This window comes from Furipterus horrens, unplaced genomic scaffold, assembly GCF_987537825.1.
Source record: "Furipterus horrens unplaced genomic scaffold, mFurHor1.1.pri manual_scaffold_2, whole genome shotgun sequence".
NCBI lineage: Eukaryota > Metazoa > Chordata > Mammalia > Chiroptera > Furipteridae > Furipterus > Furipterus horrens.
The window spans coordinates 203359259-203378893 of record NW_028327172.1 but is presented as its reverse complement, the minus strand read 5'-3'; positions in this window follow the sequence as shown (position 1 = coordinate 203378893).

Genomic DNA, 19635 nt, shown 5'->3' with positions numbered 1-19635 from the left:
GGTGAACACAATTTAGCCCCAAATAAGCGATATCCTTCTAGCATCTAGAATAGTGCTTGACCCCATGATAGGTGCTCAATAAGTGCTTGTTGAATGGGTGGGTGGCCCTGTGGCCCCTAAGGGCGGTTGATACTATCAGAAGATTCTACTGGTTTAATATTATTGAATCTCTTCAGGATTTTTTCTTTTTTCGTGGTTGCCTTTGACCAAGTACTAGCTCAATTATTCATAAAGAAAGTTATTTCCAGTGAACACACAGTATAAAGGATCTGCTCTTGCCCATTATAGGTACTCATTCATTCATTCATTCATTCAAGTGCATAACCAAGAGGGCTAGTTCATTGATTGAACCTGGCTTCTTTCTCTGTCTTTATTCCTTTGGCTTCACCTCTGATTATGTCATAAGTCTTGGTCTGTGTTCCATACCTAGGAATCTCTAATCGATTATCTACACATCTGAGCACCTGGATCTGGCCAAGGTCTTATAAAGTCCAGGAGGCTCCCACCCTTCCTAGTCCTGGCTGCATGTTAGAATCACCTTGGAAGCTTTAAAAAACTTCCATTGCCCAAGCCTCAACCCAGTCTGAAGTTGGACTGAAGTCTCTGGGGGAGAGGTCTGGGTGCCAGTAATTTGACAACGCCCCTACATGATTTCACTTTACAACAAGCACTGAGACCCAAGGGATTCTATGCCCCTCTGTGGAATAATCCGATCATGTCATTGTAAATTGCAGGGGTCCCCACAAACCTCAGTCTCTTAAAGAGGTTGCCTTCCTGCTTTGACCATTCTTACTGACTCTTATTTTCCCACGTGGAGACCCACTTGTCCATCCATTCAACCAAGGCTCACTGAGTACTAACATGGGATGGGAGCCATAGGGAGAAAAATATAAGCATGACATGATCTTTCTTGTTTAAGAAAAAGTAAATAAGACCTAACTGGGTAGCTCAGTTGTTTAGGGTGTCTTTATGGGACGCCGAAGTTGCAGGTTTGATCTCCAGTCAGGGCACATACAAGAATCAACCAATGAATGCATAATTAAGTGGAATGACAACAGCAAATTGATGTCTCTCTGTCTTTCTCTCTCTCTCTCTCAAATCAATAATAAATAAATAAAGCTTACAGTCATGTAGGAAGACCAGAAGTAGGAGTGTTTACTGAGTATAATGCTCTTTATTCATGTATTTATTCATTCATCAGCTACTTATTGCGTGTCTGTTAGGTACGAGGCTTGGGGATACAAAGATGAGCAAGACAGCCAGTGCCCACACCCCTGGGTTGATAGTCTGGCAGGAGAGAGAGAGGTTAAACAATAGTAGGTGTGGTATATGTTATGGCAGAGAAAAACAGGCAAGTTAAGGACATATACCAAGGGATTTAACCTGGTTTAGGGGACAGAGAACATTTCCTTCAGGAACTGATATTTAAGCTGAGATCTTAAAGATGAAACAGAGTCAACCAGCCCGGTATAGGCCTCGTAAGAGCAGAAGTCATGTCTGTCTTATTGTACTCCCAGAGCCTGGCTCACAGCAGGGGCCCAGTAAATGTTTGTTGAATGAATGAAGTAAATAAATAGTGAATAACCCAGGAGAATGCTTAGTACTCCCTGTCCGATGTAGGGAGTGTCAGAGGGAAAATCTCAAGATTTAAAATTGGAAAGTAGGCAGGATCTAGATTTGGGAGTCATAAAGTCCATAAGCCATAAGAAGGAATTTGGACTTTATTTGGGATCAAGACAAAGCCACCACAAATTAGGCCGAGTCACAATGGGCCGGATTTGTATTTTTGAAGCATCACCTGGGCTGCGATGTGGGTTTGGCGTGGAGGGATTTGAGACAGAGGTCAGCAGCTGTGTGATGGGGCAAGAGTGATGGTTGGTCCGTGAGTGGAGAGATGAGGATGTTCCAGACAGAGTGGATTGCGTTAGTGGTGCATTGATCGGTTTGGAGGTGAGGCAGGAAGTGAGGGACCCCCTGGTTTAGGAAGCTTAGAGGATGATGACATTATTCACTGAAACAGGACGCTCTAGAGGCAGAGCAGGCTTGGGGTAAAGATGCAGTGTTCATCGCAAGCCCTGCTGAGTTCCGGGTGCCCATGAACTATGGAAGTAGAGATACCTCACAGGCAGTTGGGTGGATGTGCTGATTCTCAGGAGAGAGGCCTGAGCTGGAGGCAGAGTTGCGGGGCCATGGTGCAGCGAGGGGACAGCTGAAGCCATGGGAGTGGAGAGCTCTCTGGCGGGATTGTGTAAAGAGAGAGGGAGAGAGGCTGAGTGAATTTACATTTTGCAATGACCTTCCACACACAGTCAATTAGCTATTGTTTTTGTGGAAGCCTGAACAAGTGGGCCGTTACCCAAATCATAAACTGACTTCTTGGGCTTGTTCAGATTTTTAACTAGAGCACATTTACCGAAGAACAAAGCAAGCACGAGGCACCATGGCCCTTATTAGCTGTGTGGCTTTGGGAAAATTACTTAGCCTTTGTTCAGCAATGTCCTAACCTTTAAAATGTGGCTAAATGTATGTACTCACAAGCTTGCTGTGAGGGTTGAGTCACTACATGTAGGCTCATGGAGCAAGTCATGAAACATTCAAGAGTTATCTAACATTTGTTCTTTATTGCCTTTCTTATTGTTACTGCATTTTATCCGTCCTATTTCTCTGCACAGTAGAAATCAGTAGTGTCATTTTCCAGATGGGGAAACAGCCTCAGAGAGGTAAAGTGTAATTTTTCCAGGGCCCACCGCTGACCTATAAGGACTCTTGGTCACAAGAAATGGAAATTCACTTGAGCTCACTTAGGGCGGGTGTATGCGGCTGTCTCACGGAACCCAAGCAGGTCATGTAACTGGGAGTACCAGTCAGGACCTCCTAGTTGCAGATAAGAGAAACCAGTTCTGGTTTTGCTAAAAACAAAGGGAATTTAAGGAAGACATGTGGCACACAGAGCTTATGTCTGATTGCAGGCAGCCTGGAGGGGCAAAACCAAGAGATCCAACAGGGACTGCCCACGCCAGCAGCCACCATCTTGGTCACTGGAGTGAATGTATCCTGTCAGTCACTTGCCCAGATTCATGTCCCGGGAGAGACTACTGTGTTTTTTCAGCTCAGGACATGCTCCTCTACATGGAGGTTCCTGGGGTGGGCAGAAGGAGCTGGCTCCCCACTAACATAGTGAGACGGGTCCCTGGAATGATTTGTCCCTGGAAGATGACTCACAGTGAAGAAAGGTCACTCGCCAAAAGGAAAAAAGGACATGTTTTATAAGATGATGAATTCCGGACATCCCAAAACACACACACTGGCACTTCACCAGCTCTTGACCATGAACTGACCGGGGACAGGAATGCCCAAAAGACTGTCTCAAAATGTCATTTGGAGCCCTCTTTATAGTTCTGCTTTATTTATCAATCTCTTTGCCTGAAAACTGACTTCCTTTTTATCCTGGGTAGAAAATGGCTGTCCATAGCCTCAGGATTTCTTGGTTGGGGCAACCACATTAGGACTGAATCTTACTTAGCACAATGTCAACCTTCCAGGCCAAAAACAAAACAAAACAAAACAAAAACCCATAAACTCCTAAGGCAAGGAACTGATCAGTCCAACTTAAAACAGGTGTCTACTTCTGGTCCGATCAGCTGAGGCGGGGGGGGGGGGGGGGGGGGGGGGATAATCTGAGCACTAGGAATGTTGCCTGAGGGAGGGGAGCACTTTGCAGGACACCCTTGAGGACTTCTCATAAGATATAAACCCCAGTTTGGGGGGTTTGCAAGTCCCTGACTGCACTAAACACTCTGGGCCTCCAGTCCACCTCTAGCCTGGGGTCATCTCCAGTACCCACAGTCTTCAGAGACTCCGGCAGCTCATCAGAAAACTGATGACCACGAGACACTTGTCACTGTGAGGCCAGAGGCAGAAGTGAACATCCTGGGGAAGCCGAAGGAACAGGCAGAATGAGGGGGAGGCAGCCCTTGCAGAATTGGGGACTGTGTGTTCTGTGGGAAGATGTACAGAAGAAATGAAGTCTCTGTTCCCTGCCTCGGGGAGTGGCACACCCACACAATACCAGTTAGCAAGGGCTCCAGTTCTTGGGGTCTGAGACTATGAATCTAGCAGGGAGAGGAGAAAGTAGGAGGACAAGCCCAGAATCTACATGTCAGAGCTCAGGAGGGGACTGAGGGAACATCAGTCCAACTCCATTTCCCAGGTTCAGAGGTTCAGAGACGTGGAGTCTTACCCAGTGCCCCAGGCTGGTGACAAAGCTGAGACCTGTGCTTAGGTCTCTGAATCCTACCCCTGGGGTACTCCCCACTCCAGAGTACCATCTCTTGCATTTTATTTTAAAAATAAATGCTTTATTGTGAGTTTTGTCACCCAGCTGGAAGGAAAGAAGTGAGCTTCCCCCCAAATGGCTGTGGGTTTGGTGTCACCTTGGTTTCCACAGTTAATCAATTCTAAATGTGAACTATTGGCAGTGATAGTCCTTGTTCCCCTCCAATGAACCAAGAGAGTGGTCAGGCCAGTCTCCATTCCTCCGCCTTCTCAGGAGCTGTCTTGTGCAGCTTTTTCTTGAATCCGGACCATTTGGGGCCCCAGAAAAAACTAGGCCTAAGTGTCTGATCCAGTCTAGCTGAGATGATCAGAGAGCTGTTTGTCAGGGGAGTCTGGAATTCGGGCCCAAGGGATGAGTTAACCCTGGAAAGGCTGGCTCACCTTGCCAGCCAGGGAAAACCTTTCTGGGGGCCCTATCAAGATTTTGCTGGGTACTGAAAGCATTTAGGGACTAACTGACTTCAAGTTCTCCTGAGGATAATTTGTAAGTTTTTCTTCTCTTTTTTTATTTTTGAACTTTAATGTTAGCTATTTTGAATACATAATAATCATATTCAGAAAGCTCAACGTTCAAAAGTGCAAAAAAGTGTGCAGTAAATATTCCCCAGCCCTGGCTAGGTATCTCAATTGGTTGAAGAGTCATCCTGATAAGCCAAGGTTGCAGGTTCAATCCCTGGCCAGGGCACATACAAGACTCAACCAATAAATGCATGGATAAGTAGAACAATAAGTCAATGATTCTCTTTCTTAGAAAAAAAAAAGAAGAAGAAGAAGAATCCCTCTGTCACAGCTTGGTCCCCAGGCTGCCAGCTCCATCACATGAAAACGAGTGGTAACTGGTCATTTTTTTTTTTTGCCAAGCTTCCTCTTAGGGAGAACCTGCCTGAGGAGCACAAGTGGTTGTTGATTCAGGGAAGTTTCTATAAGACAAACCCTCCTGGGTCCTGGCTGTGCCGGGCACCTTCCAGAGCTGCCAAGAGGCAATGGGCAGAAGACTGGCTCCGAGGGCCGGTGTGGAGTCTCTGGTCTGTCTCTCGCTCCTTTTGGGATCCCAGGCAAGTCCTGGCCTCTCACAGAGTGCCCCCATCTGCAAAATGGGGGAGCAGTAAAAGAAACACCTTTACAAGCTGGTTGAGAGGATCACATGAGACCACGTGCATTCTGGCACATTCTCAGGCACAGGTGTTACACAATAATTCCTGGTATTCCTTCTTCGTGGTCTGACTGCCCCACTAGAAGAGGGCTGTGTTCTCAAGGCTGTGCCCATGGCGGGCACGTGGCAGATAATCAATAAGCCGCCGTCCCAGCTAATGTTCTGAAGCGTTTGCCAGGTGCCAGGCACTGTACCAAGCTCATGACACACAAACTCACAGTAGCTGTCCTTGAAGGTAGTTGCTACTCTTTTTCCTGCTACGCACAAGAGAAGACAGGCACAGGGAGGCTGTCCCCCGGCCAGGCTGCTCTGGCTGCCAGGGCGCTTCCAGGGTAGCCACCTCTTCCCAATTTTTCCAGAACTACCCTGGTTTTAAAATGGAAAGGCCCGCTTTCCAGCAAGGGCAGCCTAGAAAACCCCAGGCTAGGGCAAAGTGGCTGGAGCCCCTGCCTTGGGCACACAATGTAAGGGGCTGCGCCAAAACTCAGGAGTCAAGAGAAACAATGTTTTAAAGCAAGCTTTAAAAAATGATCCCAAGTAATGCAAAAACATCCACGATGAACAAAATCACACAATGTAAACAAAGAAAGGGGCGGGACCAAAGTCCTCCGCTCCTACCCTGAGAACCTGTCGGGTTGGAAGAAGCGAGGCCCCTCCCCCTCTCCTTCCCGTTGGGACCCAGGGACCTGTGCGCCCTGCCCCCTTAGCTGTGGGCAGGTGGGCGGTGGAGTAGTTGCCACAAAGCAGAAAGAGTGGGCTGAGTAGTGAGAAGAAACTGGAGAAGTGTGTGGCTGTGGGAGGAAGGAGGGGGGACCGGCTATGCCGGGAGACTGTGCGGGAAGCCCCTTCGCTGTAAAGGCTGCAGACTCAGGGCTTCGCTGGTGGCCACTGCAGAGGAAGGAGAAAGCTAGTGTATGAAAGGTGGAAGAGAGCTGCATTGGAGGAGGGCTGGAAGAAGGTTCTAGAAGGGGGAAGTGGAGACAAAGAAGAATGCTACTTGATGAGACCCTGTGATGTGCCCCCTCCCTATGACTTCCTATCGTCATCTTGAGTTAAATTTGCCACCATCACAAACTCCTGGAGGTGAGGCTTATAACAAAACCGCAGAGGCCAGGGTCAGCATGGCCCCCGGTGCACTCTGGATGTCACTAACTTAGTATCTGCAGGAAATGGATGCGTTCTCTCTTTCTGGGAAGGTTGGTTCATCTGTGACTAGTAGCCAGCAATCATGAGACTCCGGAGTGAGCTTGCTGTGGAATGGATGCTTATTTTGTATTCACTTGAGATCTCTGTAGATCTGGGATAGCAGATGGTCTCCCTCCCAAGGGTCACTGCAGCGGCTTTGCCTCTTGGAGAGATTTATGGAGCGCGTCTTGGGGCTTTCAGAAAGCCAAGCTCTTGATTTCTTTTTCCCCCTGAATTTGTTTCTCTCTCATTCTCCTCATCCCAATAAATGCCATCATCATCCACCCAATCGTTCACGCAAAATTCCTGGCCGTCACCAGAGATTTCTTTCTTTTCCTTGCATCCGATCCATCAGGGAGTCAGAGGGACTCAGCTCCACTCATGGTGGCCCAAGCCTGGCGGGGATTTTGCCATTTCAGCACTAAAGACCCCGAGTCCCAGGAAGTTTCTTTGTTCAGGACAGATGGGAGTGGTTGGTCATTCTGGCCTGCTGCGGCCCCCGCTGGTCTGATTGGCACGACAGCAGCCCTTCCCCATCAATGGCTTCACTTTCCCTGGTTCCAGTAACCTGTGGTCTAAAAATAGTAGATGGGAACGTCCAGAAATAAACAATTCTTAATTGTATTACTGTCAAGATTAAATAGTAACATATGAGGCACATTGTAGGTGAGCAATAATAAATGAAGCTATTATTAATAGTAGTGGTATTATGTCTAATCTGCAATATCTCCTTAGGAAAAAAATTGAAAGACATTGTCCAGCCACGGGCCATACCTGGCTCTCCTCTTAATTTCAGAGATTGTGGGGCAGGTATGAAACACGTATGCTCATAATTCAGAAACCAAGATATGGGATTTTGGAGGTGATGATTCTTGAAGTAGTGTTTTTTTTTTTCTCTCTGCAAAAGAAAATGTAATATTGGCCTTTTACTCCTCAGACTAGAAACTTAGCATTGTCTCCCTGGAAAATGAAGAAAAGAGAAGTCATAAAGAGCCCCAAATGTTTTCAGACTTAAAATAGGAATGAACATATTATTATGTCTAAAATTTGTTGCAACTACCCAATCCCAGTTTTATTTTGTTTTTGTTTTTTTAATCTGGAGGGCTATATATTTTTTCAAAAAGGTATATAGAGAGAGATAAGCTGAGTGGATAGACTCTTTCCTCCGCTGCTTTACTTTCTTTTAACCTCCATCCTTGAATCCCACTCATTTCTCCATATCTCTGTGGCACCAGCACCGTATCTGTCTGATCTCTCTGCAGCTCCGCTGCTTTGCACATTGGTCCTGACCCCCAGGGAAGTCTGGGCATCTTTCTCTGCTTACATTCTCCTCTCTGCCTGTTTCTGTCTCTTAGCATCTCAGTCCCTTTTCCTTTTGCCCTTCGTCTTTTGTTTCCCTTGCCATCTTTTTTGTCTTTATCTGCTGAAGTACACTGATCAGATGAGAGATTTTGTGGTACATTCTTTAAAAAACATCAAATCACAAAACAAAAATTCTATTAAAAAAATTTGCCAAGGTAAGGAACATTTTTAAAGTTCTCTTTGTTGAATAAACTCACAAAGAGTCTGGAGGGCACTAACCAGTGTGGTTCAGTTGGTTGGAGCATCATCCCACAGACCGAAAATTCACCGGTTCAATTCCCAGTCAGGCCACATACCCAGGTTGAGGGTTCGAACCCCGGTTGGGGTGTGTACAAGAAGGCAACCTATGGATGTTTCTCTCTCACATTGATTTCTCTCTCTCTCTCTCTCTCTCTTTCTCTCTCTCTCTCCCTTCCCTTCTCCCTAAACACAATGAAAAAATATCCTCGGGTGAGGTTTAAAAAAAAAAAAAGTGTCTGGAGGCTTTGTTAGAAACAAATGATAAAGATTTATTCAAGGGTCTTAGGGCTTGCAAACCAGAAACACAATAGGCAATAATCAGTGTTGCATGGAGGAAAGAAAAGCTGAGGATGGAGGAAAGACTGTTTCATGCTGCATGCCCACAAGCTGGACCAGGCCAGAATGGAGATTCCTTACCCCCTCAACCCCCTTAGAGACTGTCTGATTGTAATCGGTGTTCATTCTGACAAAAATCAACACCCCTTTCCTACCTCCTGCTATGTGCCTGTTCCTGGAACAGATTGTCCTGACCTAGTCAAGCATGTAATTTTCACACCTGGTAGCATTCACTTACTGGTACCTGTGACTATTCCCCCTCTTCTACTCCACAGCGTTCCCTGACCCCTGTCAAGCAGCGCAGAGAATATGCGCTGTGTCTTGCAGCCCCCTGAGAAGCACCTCCTACGTGTGTTTCCCTTAATAAACTCTGTTAGTTGCTAGACTGGCCTGCTTCTTTCTTTCATTTTTTTCTCTGCCTTACCCTTGTGGAGATAGATATTCAGTCTCTGGGCTTCACACTGGGTCTGTGTGTATTAACGGATTCGTACAGTGAAAAGTACGTTCTCCTCTAGATGACTGCACGGTGCTCCAGACCCTGGATGTCTGGCAGTCCAGACAGGTGAATGCTCTTCCATAGTCCTTCAGGGATAACCAGATGCTCACCTGGAGGTCTGAGGTATATCCAGGCATTAACCCACACTTGAAAGTTCAAAAGTTTAAGTTCCCCATTTAGTTAAAGCAAGAACAGAACCATTTCCTTATACCTCACTCGACTTTAGTAATTTAGTAGCTTGACTAAAGTGATACCATGTTATTTCTCTCCCTTATCCCCCCCCGCTGCCCAACACACAACCATTCTTATAAATCTGGACACAGCTTGCTTTTTTTCTGCTTAGCTGGCTTTTCCCTATTTTTTTTTTCCTTACCACCTATTTTGTTCTGAATTCAACATTTATTTGTTGCATTGGATCCTAAACATTTTATCTTGCTACATTGTTTTCCTACATGTGGTTTTTACAATGGTCATGAAATAGTCTTTTTATCTAGTGAAACAGTCATAACTTACTTGTCATGCTCCCCTTTGGGACACGTAGTATGGCCCTCTCTTTATTCTTTATACTCTGATATTTTTATACATATATTTTGGATCTTCTCCTGATGTGGGTCTCTGTAAGTATAGTTACTAAGCCAAAGGGTAAAAATAATGTTATGTTTTGTATTTTTTTAAAGATTTATTTATCTATTTATTTTTAGAGAGAGGGAAAGGGAGGGAGAAAGAGAGGGAGAGAAACATCAATGTGTGGTTGCCTCTCACGTGCTGCCAACTGGGGGGCCCTGGCCCACAGCTCAGGCATGTGTCCTGACAGGGAATTGAACTGGTGACCCTTTGAGATCACAAGCTGGCGCTCAATCCACGGAGCCACACCAGCCAGAGCCAATGTTATATTTCTTAATACATGTTTCCAACTTAACTCTCAAAGCTATATTGACATGAATGATACAGGAAAATATCTAGAATTCCATTGCTCACCACCATAGGACATTCATGTTTCAAACAAATACTGCTAGGAGAGAGAATGTCCTTTAATAATCTTAACGTGTGTTCCAAAGGATTATTGGCTGTTTTCAATCAGTAGATCTGAAGCCGTGTTTCTAGGCACAGGCTGACAGGTGATCCCAGTCAGATCTCAGCTCTGCTAGGACAGGTGGGGTGAGGATGCTGGCTACCTAAGGCCAACAAGCTGCTTTTCTGTTCTTTGTCCAGGGGACAATAAACTCTCATCAGGAAACATGTATATTAGATCTACATCTTTCCTGGTGGATTTTCTGCTTACTCTTTTTATTTATGGAAGTCTTAGTGTTTGGCTTGCTAACATGAATAAACTTTTAAAAATTCAAAAGACATCCATTCATTGTATTTGCTTAATTGTACATTTGTATATAAATCCATTGCTCGTTTGTCTGTTTCATCTTTTTTTTTCCCCTGTGTTACTAACTGAAATTTTATCAATTATCTTTTGACTTTAAGGTTGATTTGAGATGACTTCTTTATCAAATTTCAGCAGGGGGCTGTTTCTGGCCTATTTTGTTCAATTAATCCTCTTGTTGCTTTTAGGCTATTACCACACTGTTTTGATAAGTGTGGCCTTTTAGTGTGTTTTGATATCTTATAGACCCTGTTACTTCTCAATTCTTTACTCTCTTCTGCACTTTCTTCCTTATTCTTGCTTTTTCTATCTTCCAGATGAGTTTCATTTATTGATTTTTAGAGAAAGAGAAAAACATTGATTTGTTGTTTCACTTATTTATGCATTCATTGGTTAATTCTTGTATGTGCTCTGACTAGGGAATAGAACATGCAATCTTGGTGTATAGACAATGTTCTAACCAACTGAACCACTAGATGAGTTTTAGAATTGTTTTGCCAATGTCTATACCTTCTCCCCTAGTCGGGGGGTAGTGGTGTCAGGATGGGCTGGCCCATGTGGCCTAGGTCTCTAATGTCCTACCGCCACTCCGTAGCACATGTGTGCCAGTCGGACAGGATCATAAGAGCAAGGGGTGAGGATGAGCAGAACCCACATACTGCCCCAAGACTAGGTTTCTAAGCTTGCCCAGAGAGCTTGAAACTAGCCCCAGAGAGGGGGCTGCAAAGATCGGCTTTAGGGAGGGAGCTGGCATGGGTGGGGCTGTCCCACCCTAAGGCAGGAGCTGGGTGGAGGATATTTAAGGAGGCTGCAGGCACTGCACTCTAGGCTATTTCTTGGCTCACCCTGTGTGAGGCCTGGTGTCTTCCTCCTCAGAGAGCAGTTCTTCCTCATTGCCTCCCTCCCAGGTAAGATCTGTGGGCCCGAGGGATCTAGAGCCTTCCCCACAGTGTAGTTGGTTTCCTCTAGTTCAGAGTAAGCAGAGCTGGTCTCCGGGAGGGTGGCGGGTGGGGTGTCAGATGGTCCTGCGTGGCAGGAAGTGACGAAGAAAGTCAGAGTGAGTTAGTTTTCCAGCCCCAGCAGGTTATGGGTATTGGGAGCAGAGCGAGAGGAGGGTCCCTGTGGCCCAGTGTAATGGGGAGTCCTTGTGTGCCACTGAGCTTCCTACTCAGGGAGGCCTGCTGGAGACAGATTCATGCGCAGATTCATGCTTCGGCCTGTGAGAGGTCATGTTGCGTAGTGATTTATGGTTAATCTGGGTTTCAATCCTGGTTGGACCAGAAACTAACTTTGTAACTTTAAGCAAACTATCAGAAGCCTCTCTGAGCCCAAGCTCCTTATCTGTAAGATGTAGATTCTGTGACCAGATGACTTAGGATTGTTGAGAGAAAGACACCGAGTCCTGTGGCTTGCTGTAAAGTTTACAGATGAAAAGCCAGAGGTTTTTGTATCCTGGATTCTTTGTGCTTTGCTGCTTACTAGCTGTGTGGTCTGGGTAATCTGCAAAAATGTGGATAATGATAGGATCAGGTTTTTAAGGTGATTGTGAAGATTCAGTGAAATTAAACCAAACCCATAAAGGCTTAATCCTGAGCTGTCCTGTTTAACTCTGATCCTGAGGATCTCTCATTCACTCGGCGGTTCCATCTACCTCTCCAGGGGCAAGGTGGCTGGGGGTGGTGTTGGGTCCTAGCATTGCCTAGGGGCGCCTAGCATTGCCTCCAGGCTAAATCATGTGGTTTTAGGGGTATAGTACTCACCCCTAGGGAAGTACTCTTAAGACCCTATTAACGCAAGAGGGAACCACCAGTTCAAAGGTTCCCATAAACGACTCTGTGAAGACCTGTGTGAAGGGTCCTACCCAGTCTCAGGGCAGGAGCTCCCAGAAGGGGTGGTAAAGAGGCATTTGCAGGTGTTGGAGTCAATAACTTCAGAGAAATTTTAACGACAAAGAAATGGTCAGAACATTACTAAAGGTGAGAAAGTGGGACATCAAAGCAAATATGTAAAATGGTAACAATTCTATTAACATCTCTGTAAGCCATCTCAGAAGGGGTTACTTCAGAAGGTCTGGGAAGCAGTGAAATTGGGCCAGGTTTCCCAGAATGGAGAGAGGGACTATGTGACTTGACCCCAAATGGGGAGAGGCCCACTTCCTGAAATAAGATGAGGGACTAGGCCATGTGGACCCCACCCTGGCTGACCACTGCATTTTTCTATGAATCACATTCAAGGGTGCCTTCCCCCAACCTCCTCCCATTCCCACAGATCAGAAAGAATAAATAACAGTTAAAGCGGGAGTTAAAAATGGCAAACTTCCTTGCCCTTTCTCAGGGGTTTTAAGATCTGTTTTATTGAGTTCCTTTGAGGACAAAAGCTTGTATTGTTTCAGGTAACTAGCAGCTGCTTCCAGCCTACAATCCTCTGGACACCTGCCCAGTGTAAACATGAACACTTGGGGCACGAAGCCCCTCCTCACCATCGGCACTGTGATTAATGGTCCTTAATTAGAGGAAGGCATCATTGGGTGATTTGGAGAGTGAGGGTGGGGGCATGGTGCCTGCGATCAGGTGGGCTCTTGGGGGCCTTCCTTCCTGACATTGTGAGAAACGCTCACAATAAAACACCGGGACACAGGACTTCAGCAACAAAGCCAGGCGCTTATTCATGAGTCTGCAGAGTCGGGCACACAGCCAGCCAGGGGCATGCGCACCCGAAGTAGACAAAGTAAACTGGTTTTATACTAACGCGATTAGCTCCCCCCCCCCTTTTCTCCATTACTGGTTAATCCTGGTTCACAATCTAATGCAATTAACTACCTAACTCGGGGTGTGATTAACTAAGGGTAATCTAGTTATAGGTCTATCTCCAACTTATTTGCAAACTTATCTAGCTACAGCTTCCCATTTCTCTGTGTTTGGTGATGACAATCTTCCTCCTTTTGATCCCGGAGATATGTGTGAGGAGCTGTGGAATGTCATTACCTCGCCCCTTTTTCATGATTTATCTGTTAATTATATCCTATGGGTTTGAGTCACTGGCTTCTTTATCCCTTAGAGCATGAGCCAGGTCCTGATAAAGGAATTGGCACAAAGGTACAGGTCATGATGATGATGAAGGAATAGGCTGTCCTCGTATCATTCGTTCATTCCAGAAATAAATTCAGTTCCCATGGGGACCCCCTGAATAGGCCTTTGGGTCATGTCCGTCTCCAGCCTTCCCAGTCTTTCTGTCAAGACTCACAAGCCTCCCAGGTGGGAGGGGGAGCTAGTTTGCAGTTGGGCTACAATTCCCACTCAGGGTGGTCCCCCACACATTCCTCTTTGCCTCCTCTCACTTCTTTTTCCCTTCTCACATATTTTTGAATCAATTTTCCTTTGTCAACTTGTAAGTTCCCTTGAATCCTCTGTGGAACAGCACACAAACAGATAGAAAAGAAGTCACCTGCTCCCCCTAGCAGAGATAACAACTGTGGACGCCTTGTGTATTGCTTTCCAGTATTGTCAGATCTCTGCATGCTTGTATACATATTTAAGCCAAGTTGAAAATCGCCTATAATTATGTCAGCCCGTGTTCTGTTTCCTTAGCGGTTCTGCATCTCAACCTGTGCTTTCTCACCACGAGGTGACATTAGTTGACACTTCCTGAATCCTGGCTGCATCCAAGGGGATAGATAGCCTGTCAGTGGGCTTGACGAAACAACTCTAGAATTATCAGCGCTGCCATAGGGCGCGAAGAAGCTCCTGATGAATGAACGCAGAAGCTCAAAGCTGTTTTGGTCAGCTGTTATTCTCAGAGCCACTTTTCAGGCACTCCGCTTTATACTTTTGTAGCAGCTGCAGCTAGGAGAGCACCTAGCTCTGTGCCCACTGGCCCTCGGGGTGGGTGCCCGGGCGAACTAGCCCAGAGGAAGCTTTGACAGTGGAGAGTCAAGCAGGCAGTGCCTGGCGCCTCCTCTTTTCTTCCTTCAGTCACTGGCAGCTCTTGCTGCTGGGGAGTTTGGATGAACATGGCAGGGCCGGGGTTTTCCCATCAGTCTCAGCACCTTGGTTTTCCCAGGCCTGGTGGTTCAGAGCGTAGGACACTGAGCCAAGAGCCTGGGCTCTTGGGTTGCCCTTCTTGGGTGCACAGCGGTCTCCTAGGGAGGAATTCCACCCATCCTCTCTGCTGGACCCTCTCTCTGCCACTTCTCCTTTGTACAGAGCTGGGCACATTAGGAGAGCGGCCAGAGGAGGAAGCACCAGAGAGCAAGCCAGGTAATTCCTGAGATCGTGTTTGGTGTCAGGATGAACGCTGACAGTCCACAGACCTGCGTAGTTTGGCCTGCAGTTTTTTTAGTGGTAACTTGCAGATAAACACTGGATATATGGCTTCTTCAGAAAATTCCAAAGATCTGGCAGCATCAGTCCATGTCTTTTCATGCAATATCTGGAGCTCAGCCCTAGACAGGGCGTTTCCTCCCAGACTAATAGAACACAAGTGTCTTCCTAGAGCCTGGCTCCACCAGGTGTGTCCCCTGCCTGGATCCTGCCCGGAGGGAGTGACTCCTGCCCCCACTCTGCTCAGCATCTGATGGTGAGCTCTTAAAGCCGCAGCAGCACTGGCCCTGACTGGTATGGCTCAGTAGGTTGAGCATTGTCCCTGCAAAGTGAAAGTTTGCTGGTTTGATTCCCAGTCAGGGCACATGCCTGGATTGGTGGGCCTGGTCCCTGGTTGCAGCCCACGTGAGAAGCAACCAATCAATGTTTTTCTCCTTCCCTTCCCCTCTCTGTAAAAATAAATAAAATCCTTGGGGGTGGGGTGGGGCAAAAGCAGCACTCTTCACAGACAAGATGTTTCCTTCTGCCCCTGCTGCCATGTGCCCCTCCAAAGGCAGGAACATTGGGGTAGGGGCGGGGCAAGGTGGGAAGAAGGGATATTTGCGGAAGTTCCCTCAGGCTGCTGGGTTTCCAGGAAATAGACCTTTCAAGAAGGAGCAATAATATTGAGAGGATACTGTTCTTATAGGTGGTGTCAGGTGAGGTGGATAATATGCCAGGTTAATATGGGAACTACTTCTGGGAACAAAAGGACAGTATCATCCTGGCCAGGCCTCCTTTTGACCCAACCTTGGGTTATGCTCAGGGTATCTAAAGGGGTAGAGTGTTACTTGAAAGTTACTCTGCATTTCAGCAGCTCTTCGGATAAACAAATGGACAAATACTTGGGGTGGTGCATGCACAATACAGTATACAGATGCGGTATTATAGAATTATGTACCTGAAGCCTATATTTTTTGATTAACCAATGTCACCCAAATAAATCCAATAAATAAATGGACATGTAAGTGATAAACATGCTTTAAATGCAATGCTAATCCTATCCAATGGGGAAATGCCCCTTTGGGAGAAGTTATTGGCAGTGTGAATGGACTACCCTGTTTTCTATATATTTAATGTAACAATATGTCTGTATCTCTAGTGCATTGGGACAGTTCAACTATCATTCACTTCTAACTTTACAGTTACAAAGGCCTTTCCTTCAGTAAGGCAGGTCTAAGTGTTGCCCCCATTTAACAGGTGAGGAAACTGAGACTCAGATAGGGGTGCTTGTTCATGTCCATGAGGGACACATTATTAAATCTCACCCTCAGATAATCCCTGTCAAGGTTGGTGTATTATCTTCCAACCCTTTCTCTATCTCTAGTTATTATTCTCTGCTCTTTAAGTGGTAGCACACTGGCTCATGACTAGCTCGATATAAGCATTTTGTTCATGTATGTCTCAAAGAGTAAATATATTGTTATACATTCATTTAAATGGTTTCCCTTTTTTGTCACCATAAGCATCAGCTTACATCTACATACAAATACGTTTGGGGACAGGCCACTAGACAGCTGGAGCTAATGCAGAGTAGAAGACTGCCAACACTGTCTCCTGGGATAGTACACACACCTCCTGTTTTTTCCATAGCTCCATGTACGGCGGGCTCCCTGACTTCTACCTTTTATTCTTTTGGTCTTTGGGCCTAATGGGAGCAGGAGCTACCCTAGGGCTGTTAGGCAGGTGCTGGGGAATCACTCAGCATGTCTTCCTTGAACATCTCCCACAGGCCTGTTGGACCCAGACTCCATGGAGGACAGGAGGGAGAGTCCAGCCTCCGGGATGGTGTTCAGAGCTGTGAGTCCTCGCTTAATTTTAAATTATTTAATCTTTTTTATTTTTACTTTTAAGATTTTTGTTTATTTATTTATTTTTAGAAGGAGGGAAGAAGAGAGCGGAGAGAAACATCAATGTGTGAGACTGCCTCTTGCCTGCCCTCAACTGGGGACCTGGCCCGAAACCCAGGCATGTGCCCTGACTGGGAATTGAGCCGCCGACCCTTTGGTTCAGAGGCTGGTGCTCAATCCACTGAGCTACACTAGCCAGGGCAAATTATTTCATCTTTTGATTTTAATTATGTGGTTAGGTGATGAGGATTGTTACTTTTAAATAATGTGATAAAAAGTTACATAGTTATTCTAAGAACTTTCAATCCCTTGGTTAAAAATGTTTCAGTCAAAAGTGAAATATTGAGGGAACAATTTGGACCCCAAATTCCAAGCCCTCAACCCAGGAAGAAACAATTTATTTGGAAGTCTATGGTTGGTGAAGTCATACAACAGTCTATGAAGGAACTAAAAAAGGGGTGACAATGGCTGTGGGCAAGGGGGATGCTCTGAGACCTGAATGACCAGGAGGAGGAGTGTCCCTGTGACAACCAGGGAGAATGTGCCAAGTAGAGGGGATGGCAAGAGCAAAGGTGGGGTGAATGATGGACGCACAAGGTCCAAATGGCACACCGGGCTTCTGGTCCTTCCTGGTTACAGCAGGCCCTCTGTACAGCCCCAACTTGTTAGTCTTCTTCCTAATATGTTATGTTCTTATAAAGTGGGAGTTCAGTGCCAGTGGCCTCAACTATTTAGAACCTAGCCCAGCACTTTGTAGTAGGAAAGTGTTCTTCTTTTAATTATAGATATTAACTTAATAGTAAATATTAAATCTAGGCAGTCAAAGATGAATAGAAGTAGACTCATTGACTTTTCAGGTTTCCTTAGGCTTGCTCTACACAATTTTAATGACAGTTAGTCGAATGGATAAAGGAATGAGCTTAGCTATTTTCTGAACCCACAACAGGTTCAAAATAGCAATATAGTCATGATGGGTGATAAAGCAGGGAGTGCTCCATATATAGTGATAACTCAGAAAGTGCCTGTGAATGGCCTAACTGCTAGCACTTCCGCAGCAAAGGAAGAAGCGGTGTGTACATAGTAACATCTGGGATGGAGCAAGCTGTATACAAGCGCTGGCTATGGTGACAATTGGAAACACAGGACAGCCAGCAAGTGGCTCAAGAATTCAAACTCAGTGGTATAACCCAGAGCCTACCCTCTTCCCTTACACTGCTCCCAATATCGTTAATTTCTTAACCGTTCCAAAGTGAGGTAATCATAGAAAAATACATAGGATTGGTACTGTACAACTCAAGGATTCATTACGAAGCAAATGACCACGACCAAGAAGAGCCTTGTCAACACCTCAGAAATCCCCTTGCATTCCCTCAGTCTTACTCCCTCCTCAACAGAGTGACCCCCTACCGGACTTCTGTGCCAAGTCCTTGCTTCTTTTCTTCATAGTTTTACCACTTAAGCATGCATTCCTGAACACTAAGCTTTAGTTTTGGCTGGTTTGGGAATTTCATACCACTGGAACCAAACAAACCCTTCCGTCTGGCTTTGTTGTGCTTCTTTATTCTTTGTTTGTGTGACTTTAACTTAACATTCTGTTTGTGAAATGAGACTTCTCCGTTTCATTCAGTGCGACAATAAATACATTGTTCACTTTCATTGATACATATTATCTGACCATTTTTTATTACAAAAATATCAATTTTATAATAGTAGCTTACTGTATGAGTGTTTCATAGTTAACATTCTATTCTACTAATGGCAACGGACCTCTGAGCTGTTTTGTGGGTTATGCTGCTGTAGGTGTTCGTGTGTATTTCTTGGTGAAAACAGGTGCACATTTCTCTTAGACATATATGGATGGAAGGGAAAGTGTATACACTGGGTTTAAATCACACTGGCTTAATTTGCATTTCCCTCAATAGTGATATTGAGCACTTGTTAATGTGTTTATGGACTATCATTTGTGAGGTGACTCTTCCAGTCTCTTGACTATTTTTGACTGGATTTTTTTCCCATTATTAATATGTAGCCATCCATTATATATTCTGGAATAAGGTCGTCATCAGTTATGTGTACCAGATCCTCCTTCCATTCTGGTTTGCCTTTCACTCTCTTAAAAGTGTCTTTTCTTTACGGTTAATGCATCTTGTTTCCTGTTTAAGTCTTTCCCTCCTGTGAGTTCATGAAGATTTGTTTATCTTCTAGAAGCCCTGTTTTGCCTTTTCCATTTAGATATGTGTGTGTGTGTGTGTGTGTGTGTGTGTGTGTGTGTGTGTGATATGAGGAAGAGTGTCGTCTCATTTGTTCCCGTTTGGATAGCCATTCAATGAAGATTATCTTTACCTTACTCTCTACAGTGATCTTGTTAAATCAAATGTCTGTATGTTTCTGGGTTCACTATTTTATTCCACTCATACATGTCCTTTGGGCAACCAAATCCCGCTATAAGAAAAAGCAGATAAGAAAGTAGTGAAAACTTTACTGATTGTGTGGCTGAAATTGGTAACTGGGTTAAGGCCTTAACTCTGCCACCTACTGGTTCTGTAACATTGGGATAAATTGTAATCTCTGAGGCCCCGTCTCCTGCCCTTTACAGCTAGCTCATAGTATTATAAGGATTACTGATTTAACAGCTGTAACATGTTTAGAACAGTACCGGCACTTAGTAAGCAATAAATAGCAGTCGTGATCTCTAATCTGCAATTTAAATACTCAGGTAGTGCCAAACCTGTCCTGAAATCAAATTTATTCTACTTAGTATCCACATTTATACATTTTTACAGCAAAAACATCAATGGATTTGATTACAGGATGCTGTCCAGGTCCCACTTGGAGTGTCTGCATCTCACTCTCTAGAAATGCAAGTTCTTAGTGGGGGAGCATGTCTGGCCCCAGGGGCTCAGTGAGGGACCGGGCCTGTGTTAATTGGTGTGCAGTCTTGTAGC